At 32.8% G+C, this 13,438-nt stretch overlaps 1 long non-coding RNA gene across 1 annotated transcript; it reads right to left on the bottom strand.

Annotated features, from left to right (window-relative positions):
* Window positions 1–3,510: 3,510 nt before the first annotated feature.
* Window positions 3,511–6,539, bottom strand: LOC136274570 (uncharacterized). The gene is made up of 2 exons (XR_010712991.1): window positions 5,349–6,539; window positions 3,511–3,846 (listed from the first exon to the last, which is right to left on the bottom strand). It is a non-coding gene; the product is annotated as an uncharacterized lncRNA (long non-coding RNA).
* Window positions 6,540–13,438: the final 6,899 nt, after the last annotated feature.

The following is a 13,438-nucleotide window of genomic DNA, read 5'->3' as shown; positions in this document are numbered from 1 at the left end:
TTATTCTCTGCAAAATGTATTTTTCAAGAATTATGCCCCTTGTGGGGCCAGACTTAAGTCGTAGGGGTTATGATACATAAACAAAACTCATAAAATTATTCGTTTGTTATCATACGGTAATACACAAAATCATAGACTATTCAATACATAACTGTGCAATCAGACATTTAAATGCACTTTGAATCTCTTAGATTTTAGTGAATTCCTTTTGTTTATACATATAATATGTATTTATTTTATATGTCAAATCAAAGGAAGGATATAATCACGTATCACAAAGAGGTCATTTTCTATTTTTAATTTATTAGGTCGCTTCCCCCACTGCTGAAAGTGCAAAGATGTAAATTAGCGGTAAACAATGATCGTATAAGCTCATGTTTAAATCATATTCAAAAATTTTTTTCAAGCAATCTTACTTTTCTTTATTCAAAACAGACGACTGAATTTAAAAATATCGGATAGTCGCCTGCTTTAAACCCGAACTCTTAGTTCAGCCGATAACTGGTCTTAGCCGATAACTGGTACAGTACCAGTAGTTGTTTACGCAATGTGGCCAACAGGCCCATTTCTTGTAATCTGATCAACAACTGTTTTTAACATCTAAATTGCCCAGTCGGAGACACCTGAAGCGTGACAGGCTTATTGCAGTTGAACTTGTATATCGTATTGCTTTCTTTTATGAAAAAAAATGGCGGCGTGTCTTTAAAATGAGGTCAAAATATACTCAGTATTGCAACCTGAGATAAAGAAAGAGTTCTACGTGGACTGTTAGGTGATTTTAAACGTTTGTTAATATGCATTCATGCATATAATTATATAAACATATCATCTATTTTCTTGAACTTGATATAAAAGAGAGAAAATGCAAAATACATAATTCACTTAATTAATGCGTACAGCTTAATAATATTTTCTGTTTGAGCGGTATAAACATTATTTTATAAGTTATCTTACCTTCCTTTGAAAAACAAAAGCCCTACAATTTACAAGAAAACCAGTCGTGTGGATGTTTGTGGATTATGTGCAGGCAACTTGAACAACATCTGGTCGGATAACCAAGTTTTTTAAAGTTTCAAGGCTACAAAGTTAACGTCATTGATGTAAAATGTAAGTGATATGCAAAAAGTATGGTTTTAGTTTCACGACCATTATTATGATCCGGTCTACAGATGTTATCATCGATAGATGAAATCCAGTTTCATACACCACACAAAGGAAGGGTCGTTATCAACTGGGGTATGTTGCTGATTTCTCTTTAACGTTTAATTATTCAGAAGTTGTCAGTACTGTACGGGGAAAGGGGGGGGGGGGGGTCAATATGGCAATATAGTAGTGTGAAGGTACAGTTTTATCGGCAATGTCATTCAAGTTAATGTTTGTAAACGTTAAAGTAACTTACTTGAAGTATTCTTTTAAACAATGGACTATACACAGCTTGTTATCTGTTCGTATATTTACAGTTTTTTTTTATAATTACAAGCATCAATTGGAGCAACTTGCCAGTAGAGGTCGTACATGTCATGTCAGTAGAACATCTCTAAAAGTAGAGGCATTTTAAGACCTCCCTAGCTACCTGACTGTCGCTACAATATTTAACACATGAACGACTCTCTCTCTCTCTCTCTCCGTTGCAAAAAAAAAAAAAAAAAACAATATTGGGTTCTGCGACGTGCCAGATACAGATACCGATTCGGCGTATTTTTTTTTTTACCTGAATGTCGTTCGTTTCTTTGCTCGGATTTCTAAGTATAATAGACTTAAGTCAAATTGACCAATGAGAAATAAGCTTTGTTTGTGCTTCAACGTATTTTTTCCCGCTTGAAAATGCGTTTCTTTGTTAAAACAATCGGGCTTTTCCGTTAAAAAAATGAAATATGGAAATAATTAAGAATTGTATTTGTGTGATACTGCTTTGTATTAATTGCTTCTTTTATTTCCGACATACTCTAAAAAATATTTGGTTTTTTTTTGTTAGCTTGCCGGAATTATCTAGGAAAGCTAGGTTTAACCAGTTGATCTCTACAATCTTGGCATTGCATTACTTAGGGTTTCCTTGTATTTTTATGTGCAGGTCAGACAACAAATTAAAAAACTTCACTATTCTAATCATATCTATTCTTCATGATAAAACGAAACTGTCATTTCATCGTACAGTCTATCTATAGTAATTACCCCAGAATGCCGACCGTGAAGTCGAGCATGTGTATTTCAGAAATATACATTAATGTAGTTGCTAGCGCTCTCGAGCGATAGCAATGAAAAAAGAAGCAAATCTCATTAGAAGTGATTACATATCACGTGACATTCATTGTTTATCGTCACGTTTTTACCAGTTGAAGGAAAAGTTAGCGAATATTAACGTAGCTCGCGGGTTTGCTGACGTCACAATAGGATTCGACGTAAAGATTTGACCGTCATAGCAAACTCATACATTTCTTTTAAAAATAACAAAAGATCTTTAGAAACATAAAAGCTTAATTGCAGTTTATACAAACATTTATAATTAGTAAGCGCTAAACATTTAGAGACGTGACATACATTGTCGCATTTAGTTCTATAGGATATGAGTGTGCGTTGGAATCTTTCATCTAAAATCATGTTTAGACAAATACATTGTAAATAAATTGAACCGTATGCATTAACTTCGCTCGTTTTACAATTATAAATTCTGTAATTTCAAATACCGATGTACTATAAAGATTATTTTGGCTTTAGCTAGTTATCGTATAGTTACGATTACATCTTATTTTATGTCAATAGTTGTATGGTAACTAGAGCAGAGCTCGTGGCAAAGCCCCGAGTAGGTCTTCCGTTGTTGCTGCGAGTTGAAAATATATGTTACGATTATAATGACTATACTTTCAGTTCTGCTTTTGTTATAAAAATGTGTTGTAATTGAAAGTCTGTATATAAAACGTGTTTTGAAAAAAGAAAGGAAGAAAATATTTTAGGAAAACTATTTGTCGAGCAGAGTTCATGTAATCGTTTCAAACATTGTTTAAAAAATGTGATCATGTTTAATGGCGAGTTAAATTTTCAAAGGGAAGCAAGCATTGTTATAAACATTAAAAAGTATGTACTCATGATTCATGTCAGGAATTGTATTTCTTTTTTAAACTGAACTCGCCTACAAAACACGTAAACTTTTCTCAAAGATAACTTCTATATTAAAATATTTCTAAATTTTAGAAGACTATGTGCAAGTTTAGAATTGCGTGCTGACAAAATTTACAGACCCTAAAACGTACTACTACACCAAAAAAGCGTGAGGCCAACGTGCGAGAAACGTTTCGTGTAAACCTTTTAGAGTTTCATGTAAACCGTTTAGCGTTTCGGGCAAAGCGTGTAAATCGTTTCGAGCAAAGCGTGCGAGAACCGTTTGAAACGTTCATCAGATTTCATTCGGAACTCTCTGACAGGTTAATTGTTTCAAAATGGCGCGCGTGTTTTACATTACTTTAACAAAATTGAACGAATTTTTAACAAACAAAAGAAAGGTATATGTATTAAAAGACGACTAGTTACAGAGTACATGTATATTTAACGTTTTCATGCGATGTTTCAGTACTGAAACAATATTAAAATTCGCTATACATAAAAAATATTAAATACAGTTAGCGAAACATGATTTCTATTGGAACAAACCTAAATCAACTTTAACTTGCACGATCATGTTTTGATAAGCATGTATTTTTATTATCTATTTACATCGATAACTCTTACTGAGACCATTCGGCTGTGTACAAGCAGCACACATAACCTCGGACATCGGGCGAGACCTGCACCTGGCTGAACCTGTCAATCAAACTCTGTGTATTTGTTTTCATTGGATGGTCAGGCGTCTCTCTTTTGTCAAAAGCCAATGGAAAATTAATGAATTCAAGGTAATCGGAATCAGAATTTGATAAAGCACACAATTTAAATGATAGAAAATTTATTAATTATTTGAACAAAATTAAATGTAAACATTGAAAGGAAATAAAAAAATTAATTATTATGGGAATCTATACGCATGGTACTCAATTAAAATAGATTATATTATGATTTTATTATTTTATGTAGTAAAATCACCCTTCCAACTGTAACTCAAATACATAACAATTGATGACCTGGGGCTATAAATGTTCTGAGCTGTGTGCGCTGAAGCGGCACAAGATTCTCGATCGCATGCGGCAATTGAATTAACACAGACTGGCCGAATAAACAAAGGGGTGGGAAAGTGAAACAAAATGTTACACATAAGAAGAAACCACCAAAAATGTTTTTCGACAGATCTTGATATCTTTTCTCCAATTAAAAAAAAATCCAGCGCGAGCACCTGTCAGCGGGGCGGGAGGAGTGGGGGGGGGCAGCAATGAGTTCGCTTCCACAATGAAACTACAGAAGTGATTAATATGTGACCGATAGAATCTAATCTAAAGTTGTTTAAACTCATGTGAATATTTTCTAAAATAATCATCGAATGCCTCAATTCAGGGCATTCCTTTATCGTGCTAGCACCTACCGCAAACATGTAACATGGAACTTTGATTATAATTTGATTTGATTTTTAAACTACCTTGTACGCTATCGTATAAATCAATGCTTCATCAACTGTAAAAGTAAAATAACTTTATCTTAAACCAATATAATAGTTGAAAACATAATAAAATAAAGTTGTGTCCGTGCAAAATATGAAACATAAACGCGTCATAAGGTACATGTAGAAGAACACGAACCGACCGCGGATCACTTAACCACTCGCGCCGGATCTCCTCAGCCATGTGCGAGGGATGATCATTATTTAAAGGTTTAATATTTGAGGGGGGTGGGGGGGGGGGTGTTGATTTAAAACATTAATTGTACAGTTTTTAAAGTAGTTTACATAAACAAACCAACCATTAGTTTATGTATAACGATTTTCCCGATATGGAGTAATATCGTTCATTAATATTCATTTACACTCAAATATTTAATTAAATATATACAAGTAGGACAAACCTTTATAACATAAAACTAAAACAGTTCTTGTATATACGGCTATATTAACTCAAGCACGTTCATATGCATGCAAGTGTAAGTCGCGGTGTGCGAATCTTGTGTATTAAATAACCGCTTACCGCTAGGTAATGCAGCCGTGGCTGATCTCCTCGGCCGTGGGCGAAGGATAGATTACGTAAAGGTACAACGCACAGAAACGCACAGCTCAGAACCAAGGAAGATTTGAAAAGTTTGCAGTATAATGACCTTACTCTATCAAATAGAAGTTCTTTATTTTAAACTAAAAACCCACAATTGATCTATGTCTATTATTGCTTTAGAGAATGACATTGCTTTTATTAATTAAATGAACTACATGAATTTCTTACTTGACATCCAATCGTTTAATCCACAAAAGATTTTGTGTAATCAAAACTAAAACAATTCTTGAGTTCGCGGCTAAATAAATTCATATATGAGAGACGCAACTCTCGTGTATTAGATAACCACTGACCGCTAGGTAGTCCAGCCGCGACCACGGTGACCGACTTTCTCGGCCGCGGGCGAGGGAGAGCTTACGTAATGGTACACACACAGCTCTGATTCAAGGTAGATTTTGAATGCATGATGTTTATATTAAAAAGGTAATGCATATATTTTTTCATTCCATATTTTGTGTTTTACTAGAAAAGAAAAAGAATGTTTTGTTTTCCAATTCCCGTTTTTAAGGATTGTGCACTATAAGAACTTAACAACGACTTAAACTCCTAAAAAAAAGCATGTATTCTAAAAAAAAAAATTCTTATGAATTAATGCCTCCTGTATAAACCAGCATACTTTCTGCGGTAACTTCATGCCAGTTGTACGCACAAAGTCTTTCGTTAACTTGTCAAATAAAAACAGGTACATGCTAACATGTAAAGCTTTTTACACTCATACTACACAAACCACTTACAAAATAACATTGAAACGACCTTCATGAGATCCCAACAAACAACTTTTCCAGCGACAGCCATATCAAAATCCTAACCGTTTTTGAGTTATTAAGCAAAATGTTTTAGGGGCCATTGGCCCTTAATTTAAGGGGCCAGCCCCTTTTTATTGGTGTCAAATGAAAGCCCTTGTTATTTTGCACAACTTTTATTCTACATGTCTTTACAAAATTTTTTTTGTTCAAAAGATATAAAGGAAAACATGTCTAAATTTTTGCACTTTTTTGAATCCTGTTTTTTGACCCCCTACCTTTTCCTAAATAAAAAACGTAATCTAAAAACATAAACAGATGTGCACAACTACAATGTCTCTGTTATTCAAATTCGTTGGATTCCCATTCCCTGCTATCATAGTCTCGGAGCCTTTGTCTGGAAACAAAAGGCCCTAAAAAAATTTAAAAGGGGAATAACTCTTTAACGGAAAGGGAATTCTACATTTTATGAATTGCTTAAGATAGTGTTTTGTAAAGTACATTAGCCCTGAAAATTTGAGCAAAAACCGTTTAGAAATGAGCAAGATATGAAGCCTCAAAGTTCGCGTCTAGGAAACAAAAAAAAAAAAAAATAAGAATAATCTTAATTTTTTTCCCGCACAATAATAGAAAGGTCTTCCGTTGGAAACGGAAGACCTTAATTATTTTGCATTGAATGATTGACTCATTGAATTTCATGAAAACAAAAGTAGCCAAGTTTCTTCTCTTCACAACCTTATATTAATTGCATTTATGAATTCGACAACATCCATAATAATGTTAAATAGATTTGCATGTTCTAATATGTATTAATCAGCTAGTCTTGTCAACCAGCGCATTTTCATTTTTGGTTCTCGGACGTAAGAAATTGATGACGTCGGGCTAACGTCGTGGTGAAAATATAGGTTTTTGTAAAATCTTTTAAATCTTTAAAGTTGTTTTGTGAAAAATTGGCCGAGAACACATATTGATTATTTTTTATAAATTGATTCAAATAATCTCTTCTGTCATTGTGTTGAGTAAAATTATGTTCGTCTAGATCGTTTAAAAGTTTGGAACATAGTTTTGAAATGCGGTTTTTTACTAAGATATGCAATTCACTATATATTTCATTGAAATGGCTTTGCGTGATCTTATCAGCGACGCTGTGTTTGAATCACGATAACATTATCAGACAAATCCCAAATATATTTTAGAAATAAAACTCTAAAACCTATTAATCACGCGGACAAAATTTCAGGGTAGGTTTTCTCACATGCATTAAACCCGCGAGCTACCTTAAAGGTTCTCTGAAAACACAACTGACAGAAATGTATAGTCAATTCAAACACGCTTGGTAAGATGTATGTTAGGTGACACGGGTGGTACACACGAGTAACATTACAAAAAAGTTAATTTATATAAAATGTGACCTTTGTTTATTTTACAAATTTAAAATCTCCATTGAAAATTTCAGAAAGGTTTAAACGTTTTTTGCACAGGTATTAATTCCCATGACTTTCACATTATGAAAATGCATGAAATATAGACACTTGAGAAGACCTATAAAATTTGAGCCATCATCAATACTATGTCAGTCAACAAACAAATTAGATCATTACCACTGCATTTAAATTGAAAACTTTTCTTTTCTATAACGGCAATGGCTGGATCGTGGTTCTCATATATACAACACATTAAAAAATTTTGTAGTACTAGTTATGTTTTCCATCATGTAACTTAGCATAAAATTTACCTGTTCACAATTAATTTTCAAATAACTTGATAAACAGTTTCTCTATTAAAAGGTTTTCTCTTTTAAAATGTGTTATACGTTCAGAGGTTTTTACATATTAGGAACAACTGATGAGATTGGTTCTATCAAAAGAGAATATAAGTAGATCGTCTAGCATCAGTACTATCATTGCTTTCGAATCTTACTATCTGCAACCTTAGGACTAGGCTAATGCGCATGCCCATAAACTGGTTCATTCGCATATCTCTTCTACTTTCAACATGGCGCCAGCTATGAAGTTGCAAAGATTTGTAGTGATGATTTTCTTGATGGTTAGTTATTTATCTCAATTGTTTATAGATTTAATTGAACAAAAACATTAAAACAAGCTTTACACTATCTTTTAATAATGATAAATTGTACGTATATCAGTTAAACAATGTAGTTTCAATGAAATAAGTTTTACGAAGCGACCGTGGGTCTCGAGAAACATATAAATGGTATAGGCCTAGTCATATATGTGAATCAGTGCAGGCAAACTTTAGAACATAGATATATGTATGCAAACATATACAATTACTTATGTATTACGTCATATATACGTATTTAAATCCAGAGAGTATATGCATCCAAGAAATCAATTAAGGTAATTAAACACTATAAGTATAATATGTAAACGGTGTGACCGTTGGACCGAGCGCAGATATAACACAGTGCAGTTTGATTTTTGTAGATCAAAATTTATTTGAACGCACTCAGTAGGATCCGCCTGGTTGCCTACTCAAATCATTAGCTAAAGTTTAAGTAAACGTCGCGTGCTCAATCTACATTATGAAGTCATGTTTCAGACGTAAAACGTACACGTTTTGTCTTCGGAAATAGCCGAAGAGAGTAACGTTATTCGAATACTTTATTCAGTATCTAAAAGTTCAGTTCTTGATGGTAATGTTTTTATTTTCCGTCTGATAATTTGATAAGATATACATAGAACTAGTCGTGTTTCTTGATTGAAGCACTTTTGAAGCTTATCTGGTGTCCTCTTTTATTTCTTTTAATTCAAATTACCTATTATTGAAACACTAGAAAATTTTAATCGAGTTTAGGGGCAATAAACATCGATAAGTACCAGTCAATCAATGATCGAACTAACTTTTTAATAACAAAATGGCTGCCAATATGGCGGCGCCCAGGGCTGGAAGAAAATTTTTTTGGCCTTAGTACCCCTGATTCAACTTTCATTTTTCACTGATTTTCTTATATATACGTGTTACCATTATTCCTCGCTTCGCGAGGCGGGCTTCGCCCGCCTCTCGCTGCGCTCGGTATTATGTACAGTTCATGTACATATAGTTTAATTGTACTACAGGCCTCTAAATTTCTATCAATAAGCTGCTTAATGTAGGATAAGAGAATTATTTATACCCTATCTGTATTTGTATTTATATATAGATAGGGTATATATGATTAGCTTTCTCTTCTACATTTATCTGCTTATTTATAGAAATTAAGAGGCCTGTGATTGTACAGAGTATTTGTCTCTAGGAAGTTAATTACAATCAAGAGTGGCTTTCACTTCATAGTTTTATTATTCATTTATCATAATCATTTCACATTACTGGGAATCTCCTATCAATATGTCATTGTATAACATGGTATACATCAAACAGTTAATATATCTCTGAAGGGTTGCTGTCTCAAGTTCACAGTTGTACGGTCTTGTAACCTGCCAAATAAAATGGGACCAGAGTGTGTTTGTGCCTCGTCACTTATTGTTGTCTTTAAATATTTAAAAACTACTGTTTAATAGGTAGTATTCCAGATAGTTACAGTGGACGGAATGATGGAAGGCAGTGGAGGCTTCTTTTTGCCTGTATGTATTAGAATTATTCAATACTGAATCTGTATATTCTTATTCCTTGTCATAACAAGTATAAAGTGTTCAAGTGGCCTCATATCTGCCAGTTTTATACTTAAATCTAGTCAGTAGTGGTCTAATACAAAATTAAAAGCTTCGTTTTCTGACAATAAACTGTCTGGTTAAAATAATATTATCATTAATAACATAATTAATTAACCTGATAGGATGACAGTTTACTGTCAAACATACCAGTAATTATAAATAGTTATAAAGTTATAAATAATAATTTTAAACGTTTACATTGATAGTATTAACTTGACTTGTATCTTATCAAGTTTTTATCAAAGATAATTTATTTACATTGGTTTTATTTCCTAAGGCTTAAAGTATGTGTGTCTCTCTTATTTTGTATCTATAACTCTACTACTTGGACTACTTTTATTACAGAATACTGGAATGGGGTCATTGCAGGAAATTCTACCAGAGGTTTGTTACATGCACCCCTATCCCATCAGCTAAAATTTAAAGTCATATAAACCATAATCTGTGTAAATCTTTCTCCTGATTGAGTTTTAAATGTGTATTGTCTTGATTTCTATGCTGCATGTTAATATTGTATTGATATATTTTTATTTAGATTTTCTCTCCTTTACTAGTTCTTTCAAAACACTAGTTTACAAACAGATAAGATTTTTAAAAAAATTATTTTAAAAAATACAAATGAGTCATTGTGTAGCATAAACTACATGTATCCAGTATTCTTATTATTCTTCCATATTTACTTAATAGACAGATAGGCCTGCTGAAGATTTCCCTATGGATAGATCAACACAGGTGAGTATTACAGTTTTGCATGTTCATGATTTTATATCAGGATTATTGAAACAATGAAACTTGATGGAATAATTTGCTATTTTGCAAAAATGGCGTAGACATAAATGCAAAAATAACTTATTTCATTACACAATTATGTTATCATCCTGATATATTTCAAAAACCATAGTCCAAATAAATCGTACATTGATATATATATATATATATGTACAGTGTACTTGTAACAAGGTTCTGTGGGCTTTCTGATCACTTTTTGTTCAGCGTTTGTTGCTCTTTTAAATTAAAAAATTACCTGAGTCCCTCAGGTTATGTATTGTTACCAATGTTTTAATGCTCCTACAAACAAATTTTAGTGGAGTATATTGGAATCAACCTGTCTGTCTGTCTGTAGTCAATTTTTTTGTCATATAAAACTTGAAAACTTCTCTATAGAATCATAGACTTTAACCTCACCTGAGCTGTAAGCTCAACTGAACTATTCTGATCACTTTATTTCTAGTATATGTCCATCTGTCTGTCCTAACTCCTGACTTTGTTAACTTAAAACACATTGGCCTATTGTTTTATCCCAAATTACAATTTTTTTGTTGCTAATTTGACTTATAATACTTTTTATACATCATGATATAGTGATTTTCTGCTGTTTTAAGGAAGCTCATTGTCAACAAATTAATATTGATATAAGTTGCAGAACTTGCTTATCAATCATTGTAAAGTAAATAAAGTTTAGTTCTAAAAAAAAACCCAAAACAAAGAATTTTTTTCATCATAAAAATTATATTTTTCTTTCAACCTTTATATTGAAATGATATAAAATGAAATTTTTAGATGGTATCTATGCATTTTACAAAGTTATTGCAAATTTGCCTATTTATGATATGGATATAATGGATTAAAGAAACAAGTTGAGTTTTAAAAATAGTAATAATGGCTAGAACTCTATACCAACAGGTTTATAAGTGGGAGTGCTCTGTGGATCTACTTCGCCATGCATGTAGTTGTGTGACTGATGGTTATATTAGCAGTAGAATACTAATTAAAAAATTGTCTGTATAAAAGTCAGATTTATGGTACAAATTAATTTAGAGTTATCGAACATTGCTGGGGATTGAAAATTATTAAGTATCAATTAAAGAAAAAATCCATAAATTTTGACTATTTCATTAAGGTATTTTCCTATAGTTAGCTAACTTACGAGGGTTGTCCCAAAATAATGTAGACAGGGCACACAATTTATAATCTGTTCACTGCAATTTCATTAGACATTCTATGTTTTCTTCAATGACCCTTTGGCAAACAATACTTAAAAGTTCAAAGCTGTACTTTATTTATTTCTCGAGAAAATGAATAATTAGTAACAACAAGTTTGGTCAGGCGGCGCAATATGCGACGTCGAAAAGTTTTATGTTGTTGCTAAACCCTCAACATCGTTTACGATAGCATTAACGTTTTATTTCCGAAAATGTCTTAGAAAAAATATTATCTTTGAACAGGTAGACTAAGTGTGCATTCAACATATATATCTGGGTTTTTTTTTAAATATTTGTAAGTACAAACGATCTGTCGGCTCCAAATTTGCCCTTTATTACCTGTTGTCTAACGTCCGTCTTGCCAAAATGTGTCGTTCAGCATTTTGACGTCCATTGATATCGTTCGGTGTTTCTTTTTCCCACTTATTGTCATCATACTTGTTCAAATATGTTTAATGTTGTTTAACTACTTATTCACAAAACGCATTTCGAATCGATTTTGTTAATTTCATTTACTTCCAAAGCCGCTTAGGATTTATTTCATGGTCTTTACAAAATTCTATCAGTTACTGCTGCGCCGCCTTAAACGGCGACATCGTCATTTTATTACGAGTAACTTTTTAACTTGTCACAAAACGCGCTATAAAATATTAATAAGTTTTGTTATAGCCAAAACATTTTCTGAGTAAATTATATAATTATTATCAAATATAAATGTATGTTTTATTTGAATTTTTTCATTCGAAAAGCTTTTTTCCTCGCAATTTTCATTTCATTATGTTGATTTGAACTTTTTGTTTTTGACATTGCGCCGCATGTCGAATTTCTGATCTAACATGCTTTCATTTCACTAATTTTCTCTCAAACAATATTTGATTTTAAAACATTATTTGAATGCAAATTTCTTGAACCCTTTGTGGCACAAATTTCATCCTCCTTTGTCTTCGATTAACTGAATAACGCCACTTGTCTACGCTATTTTGGGACAACCCTCGTAGATGAAGTTGGGAGGAACTTATGCTATGCCCCTGGTGTCGGTGTCCGGACCTGATTAAACTTGTTGTTGTAGGTCTTGTATCTAAGTTATTACTTATCATATATCCACCAAGCTTGCATGGATGATGCATCTGGACCTACTTATGGACTTGGATGATAAATCTGGGCCATGAATTTCAGATGCTGGAGGAGGTTAAGGTTTTTGAAGCAGGTTAAAGCATTTGGAGCAGGTGCCCTCTGATGATTATATCTTAGTTAATACTGGTCGTAACTTCACCAAACTTGCATGGATGGTGCATCTTATGACACTGATGTGCCTGACAGGCTTGAATGCTGAATCTGAGCCATAGGTTTCATATGATGGAGGAGGTTATGGTATTTAGAGCTGGTTAATCTTTTTGAAGCAGGTGCCCTCTGATGATTGTATCTGACTTATTACTCGTCCTAACTTCACCAAACTTGCATGGATGGTGTGTCTGATGATGCACCTGACAGGTTTGGATGCAGAATAAGAGCCATAGGTTTCGGATGCTGGATGAGGTTTAGTTTTTTTTGAACAGGTCACATGTTTTTTAGATAATACCTTGCATAAGTGATTGAACTAGAATATAAATGAATCACAAAGGCAGCTTCAGATGCAGAGCCTGATCTCCATTCTCAAGGATGCTAAAAAAATCTCCTTCCTCACCCAAACCTGCTTGATAGATGTGTTTGTTCTTAAATGATATAACATGATACCTATGATATAGTATTTTATTATATGATACACATATATTTTTATGATACAATATTATATCGTATATTATATTGTAAAAGGTTATATGATATGATATTGTATCAATTTTTTGTTTAACATGATATTA

Source organism: Magallana gigas, chromosome 4, assembly GCF_963853765.1.
Source record: "Magallana gigas chromosome 4, xbMagGiga1.1, whole genome shotgun sequence".
NCBI classification, from domain to species: Eukaryota; Metazoa; Mollusca; class Bivalvia; order Ostreida; family Ostreidae; genus Magallana; species Magallana gigas.
The sequence above is the reverse complement of the archived record's forward strand: the minus strand, read 5'-3'. Positions and strand labels throughout refer to the sequence as shown.